This window comes from Pteropus alecto, unplaced genomic scaffold (genome assembly GCF_000325575.1).
Source record: "Pteropus alecto unplaced genomic scaffold, ASM32557v1 scaffold35, whole genome shotgun sequence".
Taxonomy (NCBI): domain Eukaryota; kingdom Metazoa; phylum Chordata; class Mammalia; order Chiroptera; family Pteropodidae; genus Pteropus; species Pteropus alecto.
Genome location: NW_006437828.1, coordinates 8,523,665 through 8,536,864, shown reverse-complemented (window position 1 = coordinate 8,536,864; position 13,200 = coordinate 8,523,665). Strand labels below are relative to the sequence as shown.

General features: G+C 40.1%; 1 protein-coding gene and 1 pseudogene across 1 annotated transcript in view; one reads left to right on the top strand and one right to left on the bottom strand.

Moving 5' to 3' along the window:
• The window catches only part of ENOX1 (ecto-NOX disulfide-thiol exchanger 1), a 286,775-nt gene that overhangs the window by 47,257 nt on the left and 226,318 nt on the right, over positions 1-13,200 (top strand). The window contains exon 2 of the mRNA XM_025048988.1: positions 8,122-8,263. The gene's annotated coding sequence lies outside the window, so the exon portion shown is untranslated. The remainder of the gene's footprint in view (positions 1-8,121; positions 8,264-13,200) is intronic.
• Positions 1,437-1,555, bottom strand: LOC112482258 (annotated as a pseudogene).

Sequence of the window (13,200 nt, the reverse complement as noted above, 5' to 3'; positions counted from 1 at the left end):
CTTACGAAAAGCAAGCCAGCGTTCGTTTTTAAACCTCCTACAAGATGGGAAATATTTAAAGTCTGCTGTTGAATTTCACATGTCGGCCTATATCAAATGACATTAGAAAAACTCTTCATTTGAAATGTTTAAACACAGAGCAAAGGATATTTGAAGATGAATGAGAATACCATACACAATCTCTACAGTCTTTCTTATTTTGACATTTGTCTCTTTTTTAAGGTTTCTTACTTCATTTTTACTTTTTCCAAATCTATATCACAGAGTCGTCATTATATCCAGAAAATTCAACTTCATGCCATACCAGGGACATCCCAAATTTCAAGTGACATAAATTCTGCGCTGTCCTGGCATACCTAATGTCACTTGGGCTATATCGTGTTCGATGGTGGAAATATTGTGTCCCAGGACTGAACGTTGGGGAGGTGGCTCGCGGACCCCTATTCCGGTGGGCAGTTTGTCCTATCGCTTGCTGGAAATTACAGAGGACATAAATGACAGACCCGGAATACCTGGGGATGATCGGTGAGCAGAGGAGACAGATCCGCCCCTTTCTCTGATATGTGCTAGAGCTCTTGTGGAAGGTCACGAGGGACAAAGTCACATTCACCTCACATGTCTCACAAGTGTTTAACCACAAATGTTTTTTTATTATTTCTTTAACACCCAATGTCCCTGAAGGAGGCTATGTCACGTATTCTAAAATGTTTCTGTGATAATATCTGCCACAGAATGGGATTTATAGACGGCGTTTCTATTTGAGACTTTAAAATGTTGTATTTTAATTTCTGAAACACCAAGACCTTCTTACTGAAATGTGGACGGCTGTACTACGAAGCACATAGACTAGTTGGATGATTTCCAAATAGATGTTTTTTAAACGTTAATAAATATCTCACATTTTTTTAATCCAAAAAATACATCTGTATGCTTTTAAAAATTGAAAAATACGACCGACTTATAACAAAAAGCTATAGTCTTGGATCTCGCTCTCGGATTTATTGCACAGAGAAACGCTTACAATTCTTTTGATGTTTCTGTGTTTATATTTTTGTTAGTGCTTTTATAGCTCTAAGTATATTTGTAGTATTGGCTGAATCAAGTATGTGTGTATAATTACCATTTTTCGATTTGTCAAGTTTAGATGTTACCTGTTGACTTATTATGGTAGATAAGGAAGTAGCTTATTTATATTGCTGTCTCTCCACTCTCAATATACGCAACATTTTTAGTTCTTCTCTTGTTCCCTATGTACCTTTATTTTTATTTTATTTTTTTTAGACGAGGCAACCCTTGGTTGACCTCACAGATTGCCAGGATCTTATGAATTTACAGTCCTTATTATTTTTTTAGGTGAGGCAACCCTTGGTTGACCTCACAGATTGCCAGGATCTTGTGAATTTACAGTCCTTTATTTATTTATTTTTATTTTTTTACACCTACAGCACCTGGGCTTCCTAGGTGGTCTCCCACCCAAGTACTAACCAGGCCCGACCCTGCTTGGTTTCCGAGATCAGACGGGATCGGGCTTGTTCAGGGGAGCATGACCATAGACCCCTATGTACCTTTAAATAATACACTCATTCCCATTATCTGTCTTATTAACTGTAGATAGTATCTAATGATTTCTTACTTTGTAAGACGAGAATAATGCCCTTTCCTAACTACGTCTCCCATTAATACCTCCCAGTGCTCTCATCCGTGCTTTTATTTTTATGTTATTAAAGTTGATATCATTTGTATGTGATTTTTAACTATATTAAGACTTTAGTGTTTTGTCCTAGGTAATTCTAAAGCTTAAAAATCAATACGAAAAGTATTATGAATACGTAATTAGCTCTCACTGCTGATCAAAGCGCTATACTATAATTACGTTGACTTACTTCGTATAGCTTTTGTTATGTCCTAGAGTTTCTACTTGCTTTTATTTTTCTTTGCCTCATCTGTCTTTATGGCATCGTTACGTACCTTCCGTTTCTCAGGAGGTAGAATTAAATCTTCGGAATGCCCTCTGTTCCCGGACATCTCCCGCTGTCCCCGACTACAGCATCTGTTGTCTGGGCATCTTGTCTTAGGTCCATCTTCCCTGGACCCATGTCTCCCTCTTCCTCACTTCGATTCCATGTGCTACTGGAGCATGTCCTCGAGAATCTTCAAAGAAAGGGAATGTAGGAAGTAAATATTCTGAATTTCTCCATATCTGAAAATGGCTTGATTGATATTTTGGCTAGATCAAGAGTGATAGGTTAAAAATAATTTTCCCTGGGAATTCGTGAGACATTGTCCTATGTTTAGCATCCAGGGTTGCTGATAAAAAATCGGATTCCTGTCCCCTTTTCCTCCCCTCGGTTTTTAGAAACTTATTTTTAGGATGTCTTAATAAAACATCTGGTTATGGTTCTTTTCTTCATGGGCCCTTTCGATGGGCTTTTTAACGGGTGCTTTCATTCTGAAAACTTTTGACCTTTAGTTATGGGAATTTCTTTTAAATTATTTCTTTGATTATTTCTTCTCTGTTTTTCTTTGGAATTCTCTTTAGAAATCTTAGTACTCGAGCCTCTGGTTGGATTCTGTACATATTTCCTTGTGTGTTTTCCATTTTTCTTTTAGCGTTTCGTTTAACTTTTTGAGAGATTTATTTAAAACTATTTTCTTACCATATATGGATTTTTATTATTGACTATTATACTTTTAATCTTCCAGTACTTTTCTTATTCTCTGATTGTTCCTCTTTTTTTTTTTATAGAACCCTGTTCCTGTTTTTTAGAGTTTTTAAAGTTCTCGTCTATTCTCCAAATTATTCAGGTTTCTTCCAGGGTCCTTTTTGTTTGTTTGTTTGCTTATTATAGATGTTTTCCTTTATCTTTCCAACTTACTTCAAAGTCCGTCAAAAGTCATCATCCAAATATATTTAAGAATGCAAATTTGACTAGGAACTCCATATCATCAGTGATTATAGCCCAGAGTCTCACTTTTGACAGAGCTGTTTTGGAAATCTGATTGTTTTCCAGGAGGCTTCTTCGAGTGTCTGCATTCTTTTGATCATCCTTCCTTCCTACATGTATCCACGTTATAACTTTATCAGTCTTCAGCACATTTCTGTCATCTGGGATTTTGCTAGAATGTTTCATTCATTCCCGTTCGCTTTGGTTTTGTAGAGTTAAAACCATTTGTCCTCTTGACTTTAGTATTAAAGGGAACCTGAGAAGGCATGGGATAAGCCAATGTGACCAGTTTGCCATCTTGAAATATCCTGGAAACATCCAGAACCAGGATAAATCTCACGTCTTCTTACAGCTGTTTGAGAAGTGAAGATGTGAAATAATTTGGTCTTACCTTACTAAAGGACAGCTGTGTTTCTTCTACTTACTCATTTTCTAAGAGTCAGTTTTACCTTCATTATTTTTGATGTACGAGTGGTTATGTACGCTAACTTTGATTATTTTCTTCCCTTGTGGTGCCCTGTGTCTTCTTGGAAATAGTTGTTATGGCTATTTCTAACAGCCATAATATCACTAACGAACTATAACGTTACTAATAAATTGTTCTCCTTTAGGTCATTTTATAAAATTCAGTTATGTTTAATTATAAATCCAAACTACTCTAGACTGTATCTCACAAAAGGGAGCATAAGTTCAATGATTAATACAGACACAAGGAGGACAGACTTCTATCCAAATATGAATGTGTGGAATGATACAATAGATTGATTTTAATTAAAAAAAAACAAAAAACAAAAAACATCACTTAGAAATAATTTAAGATTTAACAAATAATTTTAGATTTACAAGGACAATACACAGAGGTCCTGTCTACCCTTCCCCCAGCTTATCTTAATACCTGTGGTACCACAGTTACCTAACCACGGTACATTCATCAAAACTAAGAAATTAACGTCGGTATAGTACAAATTAGCTAGACTCCGCACTTTACTCAGACTTCACCAGTTTTTCAATTCTGCTTTTTCTTCTGTTCTCGGATCCAGACTAGGGTACCACTAGGGTCACGTCCCCTTAGCTTCCTCCAGTCTGTGGCATTGTCACAGGTTTTCCTTGTTCTTCATGATCTTGGCAGTTTTGAAGAGTACTCGTCGGAAATTTTGCAGAATAGCCCTCAGTTTTCTTTCTGATGTTTTGTTAACGTTGGAAGAGGTTTTTGGATTCTAGAGAAGGATACCACAGAGATGAAGTACCCTTTTCATCGTATAAAAGGTATATGATATCAACATGACTTTAATGGATGCTGTGAACCTTGATCACTTGATTAAGGAATATCTGCCAAGTTTCTTTACAGTTACTATTTTCTTTTTCTATATTACGTTCATTTCAAGCAAGTCACTAAGTCTAACACACGGTTAAGGGAAGAAAAATTAAGTTATATCTCCTGCGTAGAAGAGTATCAAAGAATATTGGATATATGTTAAAACGACCAGAGTAATTAATAAATATTTGGTGGTGGGGGGGGTACTTTGAGGCTAGTTAACTCTTCCTCAAATTTTCACCCACTGATTTTAGTATTCATCATTGGATCTTGCCTGTAGCAATTACTATTGGTGTTCTAATTATTTTCTATTTCCCTCCTTTCTATTTTCCATTTGAATTCTGTAAAGAAGACATGTCTCTCCTTTCCCATTTAGTTATTTATTCAATCATTTATTTATATCATTATGGACTCATAAATATTTATTTTATTCTTCAGGTTATATAATCTAATATTATCATTATTTGTTTTGTTTCTCAAATTGTTTTCATTTTGCCATTGGGAGCTCTTTTAGGTCGGTTCCTGTGCCTTTCAACATGCCCGATCTTAGTTCGTTTTTTTTGTTTTTTTGTTTTTTTTTTTCATTATTTTTAACACTTCCGTGCTTCCTGGCACTATAAGATGGTTCAAGCTCATCAGCAATAAATGGTTAAAGTGACCCGCTGAATGGACAAATCAATAATCTCATAACTATTATTTAATGTTAAATGACTGTGATAGATGCTATGGGAACAGTGAGTTTTAAGATATAAATTCTGCCTTGGAGGAATCCATAATCTATCGATTTCATTTCTATACACCAAGAAACAATTGGAAAATGAAATGAAAAACAATATTTACGATGTTATCAAAACCATATACTTAAATAAAGAAGACCTATACACTGGAAATTATAAAACAGTTCTGATAAAAAATTAAGATGGCCTAAATAAACGGAGAGTTAGACCATATTCTAGAATAGAAGACTCAGTATTGTTAAGATGTTGGTTTTTCCAAAAGTAATATATGGATTTTGGTTTTTAATATGGTCTCAAAAGGGGGTGTGTGTGTGTATGTGCATGTGTGTGTGTGTGTGTGTGTGTGTGTGTGTGTGTGTGTTTGCGCGTGCACGTATGTGCTTTTTTAAATTTTTGGTGGAAATAGGCGAATTGGTTCTACAATTTATATAGAAATATAAGAACTTATAAGAAGCAAACTTTTTTTTCTCTTTCTCTCTCTTTTTTTTTTTTTATCAAATCAAACCTTTTTGAAAAAGAGCGACAACATGGGGGGACCCTCACTCCCTGATTTCCAGACTTACTAGAAAGGCATCAGTAATGCAGACACTACGATGTCCTATTGCAAGCCCTGGGATTTAAATTTGAGGCTAGGTTTCAAAATGGTGTGTCTAGATCTTGGCGATTTCCATTAAAAGCCATCGTGTCCTCTCGCCTCACAGTTGGAGAGGACCCAGTGGGCTGTTATATTTTTCTTCGTAGCAGTACATACATGTTCTTCTTTTCATAGTTCTCTGGCAGGGGCGTTATCTGCTCTCACACCAAATCCTGGAAAATAACGTCCAATTTCATGGGGCCTATTTTGTTTTCTAAAGTAGCTCATTTTCTAGCTTTTCAGTTATCAGCAGAGGATCAGTAAACACCTGATCACTTGTGCCGGGTCCGTTACGGTTGATCTTGAGTGTTAGCGTCCTGCTGGAGGGCAGTAACAGTCTTCTGGATTCCCATCGTCCACCATGGAAGGGACCTACAACCCTCGGAAGCTTCGAGGCACTTCTTGCCTCACCGACTGCATCATGCCCTGTCCTACAACGTGACTGCTACTTTTTCATTCGATGAGTTCTCTCCACGTGCCCCTGGTTGTACCAAGGGCTTTTTCTTGGTTATCTTACTTAATGCTCACAAACCCCAGAAGTATATCATTTCTGCACTTTGCAGATGAAAAAGCTGAGGTTAAACAGTGTAAGTTCCTTGACCCAGGTCATATAGCCGGTAATATGAAACAGGAACACCTCCAGGCAGTCCGGGGGGAGACCCCAATTCTTTCAAACATTTATTAGTTCCTCCTCTTCATAAATTTCGATATCCTAGTCCTGTGCCCCTCCAAGGCACTAAGATGCTTCAGGGAAAGACTATCTTGCTTAGTTCAGTATTCCTGGAATTTTCTGACTCACTGATTCACTAATAAGTAAGGAATAAATGGTGGCTGAGTGAATACTTGACAATTGCTATTCGGATTTTATGGGAAAAGGGGCCTACGAGGTTAAGCATATAACCTGAAACTTTGCTTTTAAATGATATAAAGAAAACAGAATGCTAATAAATGAGGTTTTAGGAAGAGTTTCTATTTATCTTGTATTTCTGTCATTTAGGTTAGATTCTACAGTCCAGATACTTCCCCCCCGTTCTTTGGCAAGCTCTTTTTCCTCCTCTTACGTAAGGATAAACTGGCTCCGTTTGGTTTTGTTCTTTCTTTCCTTTTGTCCCCACGTCATAATCCCAGGCTACAGGCGTGCAGACTCAAAAATGCTGTCAATCATCTTTCTCTGTTTCTTGATTCATGACTTAAGCTTTTGGTGCCAAATATAAAATAAAAGAAAAAAATCGACAAGTTATACGTGACCTTCCTCCTTCATCATTCTCTGGCCTTTCCACGTGCAGGGTGGAAATGAGCTACCAGTTCCCAGACTCGAGCAGAAGTCCGTGGCATTAAAAGCAGAAACTTTGAGGGAAATTTTGACGTGAGTGATTGGAGGTCAGTGATGCTGAACGCACTGTGGGAGTGGGTTCTGGGGGTGAGCTGTGCTGGCCCCGGAACCACCTGAAGCATGTAGCTGTTTGACTAAAAGTAAGAACAGAAATCCAGACGGAGCCCTGCAGAGCCTGGCTCAGCCACTCTGGGCTGTTAAGACAGAGATGGCCGTGAGGACATACAGTGATGGCGTCCAGTGATGGCCACAGGAAGCCCTTGGGCAAAGCTGATGGGTGTTCTCTTTCACGGGGAGGGAAGGAACTGTGGGTCGTGTAGAGGGACCCAAGGAAGGAGAGATGTTTGCGTTGCTGCCCTTGATGGAGCACAGCGCCAGACCTGCCCCGTGACCCCAGGGAGCCGCTGGGTTTCCTGTGAGTTTTCTCTCTTCGCCTATGGGAGGCAGACGGGCGAGGACGCGCACGCCTTCAAGCCGGGTGTCTGTGTTTCTGTGAGGCCTGACTCAACAAGAGACAGTATTTGGTATAAAACTAAAGCAAGTGAAGAAAAACAATGCCTTACTTACTTTGGTGATATTTGAATTGATTCAGTATATCGCAGCATTATCTGTGTTCTTGTCAATACCGTTGGTGAAATATTTTTCTAAGTCACCTGGGCCGCAGAGTGAAATGGGGGAGAGTCAGACCTGAGGCCTCTGGGCTTCGATAGACCCGGTTCCGAGCCTGGCTGGGCCTCAGTCTTCTCCTCTGTGAAATGGACCTGCCACTCTCCAGTCACAGGGGCGTTTTCAGATTAATCAGCCCTGCACACGATGCCCTGAGCCGTGGGCGCTCAGTAGGTGTGAGCGTCGCCACCTGGGGACCCACCCCGTGCACAGTTCCCCAGTCCCGACCGGTGTAGGTAAAAGTAAAAACGGAGTTTGCTTAGTCAACAAAATGCTTTCGACCGGTAGAAATTTCTAAATACAGTCGACTGTTCCCCACTCTGCCATTTGTGAATACAGAGATTCAGGGGGTTACAAAATTAACAGGAATTAAGACCATCGTTTTAATAATAGCGGTACGTGCTAATGCAGCGTGCTCTGGGCACGATGGCCGAGACTGGCACCACGGTCCTCTGCACGTACCCCACGGGCACGCTTTCCTCTCCTTCCAGGAGCACCTGGCATGTCACAGCCGCACTGTCTTCCGAGGGACTTCCTGCGTGCCCAGCGTCCACTTAAGAGACTTTTGTGAATACAGTTTCATCCACGTTCCCAAAGAACATATTTGTCATCTGATCTGCTGGAGGTCTTAAGGTTTGTGTTAATTTTTTCCATTTCTCTCACTGAAGGTATTATTAATTTCGAGGAGTCTTTTAAAAAACGGGTGATAATCATGTGCTATTGCAATAAGAACCCTGGCAGTAGATTAAGCACAGACTGTAATCCTTTGATTTTGTTGGGAGAGGGATATCAATGAACAGGAATTTGATATACTACTTCTCGTATTTATTATTGTATACCCCGTGGGATGTTACAACAATATTAGCAATAAAATACTCTCCACATTGGCTTAGAACAAATTTTATTTTTGCATTCGTAAATTCTAACTGAACAGATCCAATAAATTTATGCTGCGTGTCAACATATATCAGATTCTGTTAAGTATTTTCAATTAGTCGAGACCTGTGGATGAATTAGATTTTGAAATATTGAAAATCAGAACCGCATTGGTCGATAACGATGGGCATTATCATTATGACATTTTTCAAATCGTAGAGTCCCAAGGGGCCAGGGTGTTTTCATCTAGTTCCACCAAGGGCCACTCACCCTCTGACTTACAACGGTGGAACAGGGCCGTTGTCGTTTCTTTTAACGCGTGGATATTAACGGCTCGAAAAATTATTAGCAATATAGTTGCTGACTCAAGGCGAGAGCTCGTCGCGAAGCAGTTTGAGAAGCATCCGTTTGGCTGTTGAGATGGCGCGAGGAAAACACTTTTATTCTGAAGGCGCTTTCCGATCAAACCTTCCCAAAGGGTCGTTTCGATCCACGCATCTTTCACGGGTGGAAAAATAAGCAGGAGAGAGGATCCAGCTCCATACAGTTATCGGACAGACCCTGAGTGAGGAGAAGGGAGAAGCGGCACAAGTGCTTCCTCTAGAATGACAGGCCTTTCTCCACACGCGTCTATTTCATTTGAGAGAACTTTTATTCTGTCCATGGTGACAAATATTTTCTCCCCTAACAGCCCTTTACTGTGTTTTTTAATAGTATTTTATTTCTTCTGAGAAATCAAAGTAGATTCTACTGCAGGGCTGGGCTGGACTGCGGTTTTCCCTCGGCTCCCTTCACGGCTGGGCCTCACGATTCGCTGCCCTTGAAGTGTGAGGCCAGCGGTAGGTTTAGGGGAGACCGCGGGCGGCAACTGAGCCTCCATCTTCGGCTCCCCATTCCGCCAATTCGGTGGAATGTCGTGGTGTGTGGAAACCTAATAAATGTGTCCATAGAAACAGAAACGCTAGAAGGAACTTGAGAAGCTACGTAAATATTCCTCCCTGGTCTACAAGCAAGATCTCGCTTGAACTTTCTAAGACCCACGAGAATCTATTTGTTTTCAAAACCTCACACGTAGGCACCCACTTTTCCTTTGCAACCTGATGTAGATTCTCCTTCTTCAAAACCTTGCTGTCAAGAAAGCCTAAGTAATTTCCAGCCCCCTGGCATGGCAAGTTATTTCTTCTTCCATGGAGACAGGACATTTACTGGTCAGAGTTCCCCTGTGTCATCGTATACTCGAGTCTCCCTTTTTCTCTTCAGGAGAGATAAACCCAATTTTTTTCTTTTTCCCTGTGAAACTTTATAATCCACAAATAATTTATTCTCACAGCTCTTTCCCAAGTCTCATAAGTTCTCTACATTCTACTTAAGTTTAAGAGTCCACACCGGTTGGAGGAGCATTAAAAATCATGGTGTTTCTCAATGGGGCCACTATTGACATTTATGATGCAAGATTGTCCCATGATTTTAGAATGATTAATAGCCTGGTTCCCAGGACCCAGGGACCAATAGCTCCGTGAGCCCCCGGTCACTGCCATAACCAGATTCAACCCTCCTTCTCATTTACCTGCGGGGAAGGACCGGGACCCCCAGACGATGAACTTCTCACTTCAAGTTCAAGTTCAAAATACAAAGCATGGTGGTCCAGCGAAGGGCGGGGCTGGGCCTAGACCGGAGATTTTAGCTCTGGGCGCCGTCCCCTCCCACTCCATCACACCTCCACCGTGGGCTTACATTTACGTTTCAGCTGTTTAGAAGCACAGTACCGCCCCTATATGGAGGCTTTTCTGGAGAACCAGACTTTCTGGGTCGGCGCCGAGAGGGCATCGCCGTTGTGTAGTACGCTGTGCATACGAGAAAGGCGATATCGGAACGCAGGGCAGGGACATAGCAGACAGAGGACAGCCCTGGAGACGGAGGGAGAAGACAGGGCCCGGATCCCGGGGGAGATGAGATGGTGGCACTGGCGCTGGGCAGGTGCCAGCTCAGTCACCGAGAGAGCAAAGGGGAGAAATCTGAGAGAAAACGGAAAATGGTAAGTAGCACAGGAAGTGCATTTTCGCTGGCTTTTCACCAGGCGTCCTAGTTTCTGCCCTCTCCTCCGTGTCACGGAAGTTCGTGGGAGGCCACAGGGCCCTTGCCTGTCTCCCTGCAGCCACAGCCTGGCCTCCCCCTCTCGAGCTCCGCCAGCCTCTCCTCTTCTCCCTCGCTTGCTTGTCGGAGGTCACCACTTTGTCCGTCATGCCTCCGCAAGGAGGGAAATGACTGGATGGCTTTTATCTCTCCGGACCCTTCCAAAGTGTCAAGTAAAGTTATGCATTACAGGGAAAGGACTTAGAAACAATCGAGCTTTGGGAAATTTCTCCCCCAGAAGCTTTATGAAAAGCTCCGATCTCTTGAGATATGTCTCATTATAGAGGTACCACCAGTTCATGGAAGAACAAATGCTCATTCACTACTATATTCTTTGAATTTACTGTAAGAATGCATTGAATTCCCTAGTACAAAGGTTACTTAATAACAAACTAAGAATTCATGCCTTAAAGGTACAGTTCTGAGTAGGGGCGTCAGGGTTGTTAGAGTGGATTTTACTTACTGTCTGCCTCAGCCTCCACGAAATACACCTGTCAGGAGCAGGGTCGAAACTGAAAACTGGATTAAAGGGATCTTTGCTGGGCTTTCTAGTAAAATAAAGAGTCTTACATGATAAGATTTATCATCTATTAAAGAGCTACATTTATGGAGAGAGAAATAATAATATCAAAGGCTTTCCTTATCTTGGGCTATTTAATTTTTTAAAGTTTTGTGACCGAGCTCCTGAGCCAGATTTTTTTTTTAAACATGGTGATTTTCCTGTCCTGTCTTCTTTTGTGCACAGGACACCAAGTTATATTTGACTTCTCAGACTTTCTCATTTCCTGAAATCTCTACTAGCTCTATAAACATGGAAGAATAAATATTAGTTTTATGAGACCGTGTTCCTCTCTCCTCTACTAGTTGAAAAATAACATGTAATAAAAAAATACAAGGATGTAATATTGAAAATTATAGGTCAATACGCCCTCTTATTGTAGGTATATATCTAATTCTCATGCATGGAGACTACTTTTTCAGGAAAATGTATGCCGCGTGATACCATTCATTTATATGTTTCTACCCCTCATTTTTAACAGTATATCTCAAGTGACCCTCACCTCACCAGAGTTCTTTATCACTGTAATAAAAAGAAAAACAAAACAAAAACAAAAACAAACAAAAGCCTTTAGCCCCTTGCTGTTAATTTAAAGCATTACATATGACCCAAAATTAATAAAACGTTCGTGCATTTCCTTCCTGCTAAGCACCCATAATCCATTGCACTCCTTGGAATTACATTAGAAAATGTTTCATGACAATTTTGAAAGAAAAGCAAGTCTTTTGAAGGTTTTTTTTTTTTTTTTAAGTCAGTTGTGGCCTTGCACAACTGACTAATCAGTACTTTGTGTGCAAACGTCCAAAATCCAGACTGTAATCATACATTTTTAGCAGTCATGAAAATGTGGCATCCTTTACCTGTGTCTCTCGTACCTCATATTCACACCCTGTAAGGAAGAAAAAGAGTCACCTGTGTGGATAGGTCATGAGTTGAAACACTTTTTTACAGCTGGAGGATTCAATATGATTGTGTTCACTTTTTTTTTTAAACGCCAGTTTATTTATTATTTTTTAATACTATATATACATAATTTTTTTACATTTTTAAAAATTTTCTCCCTTCTCCTTCCCCACTCCCTTTCAATAACCACTAGTCCATTGTCCATGTCCATTTGTTTGTCCTGTTCATTTGTTGCTTTTAGGTTTATATCCCACATATGTGATATCATGTGATTTTCAACCTTTTCTGTCTGGCTTATTTCGCTTGGTATGATAATTTCAAGGTCCATCCATGTTGTTGCAAATGACAGTATTTCATCTTTTCTTATGGCTGAGTAATATTCCATTGTATGTATGTACCACAGCTTCTTTAGCCAGTCATCTATCATAGGACACTTCGGTTGCTTCCATGTCCTGGCCACTGTGAATAATGCCGCTATGAACATCGGTGTGCACATATCTTTTCGAATATGAGTTTTCAAGGCTTTGGGGTAAATACCCAGTGGAGGGATTGCTGGATCATATGATAGATCAATTCTTAGTTTTTTGAGGAACCTCCACACTATCTTTCTTAGTGGCTGTACCAATTTGCAGTCCCATCAGCAGTGTATGAAGGTTCCTTTTCCTCTACATCCTCTCCAACATCTGTTTATACTAGTCCTGTTGATGATAGCCATTCTAACAGGTGTGAGATGGTATCTCATGGTGGTTTTGATTCTGTTGTATTCAGATAATTCACCTCCGTCTGGAAATGAACACCATTTGCAAAAGCTCCACTGACTTATCATGTCAAGGGCAGTTTTTCCTTCCACATTCACTCTCCGTTGTTCCTGAAAATGGAAAATAATCAGCCTCGTATATTCTGGGCTTAAACGTAAGAAAATTGGGCTTATTGAAATAGCTTCTTCTAATGACCTAAGTTTCTATAGCATTCTTCTTTTAAGCCACAAAATAAAAATATTAAATATCTTTTTAAAATTTTATTTTATTATTAGTTTCAAGTATACAGCACATTGGTCAGACATTCATATAGTTTGTGAAATGATCCCTCAGATTACTCT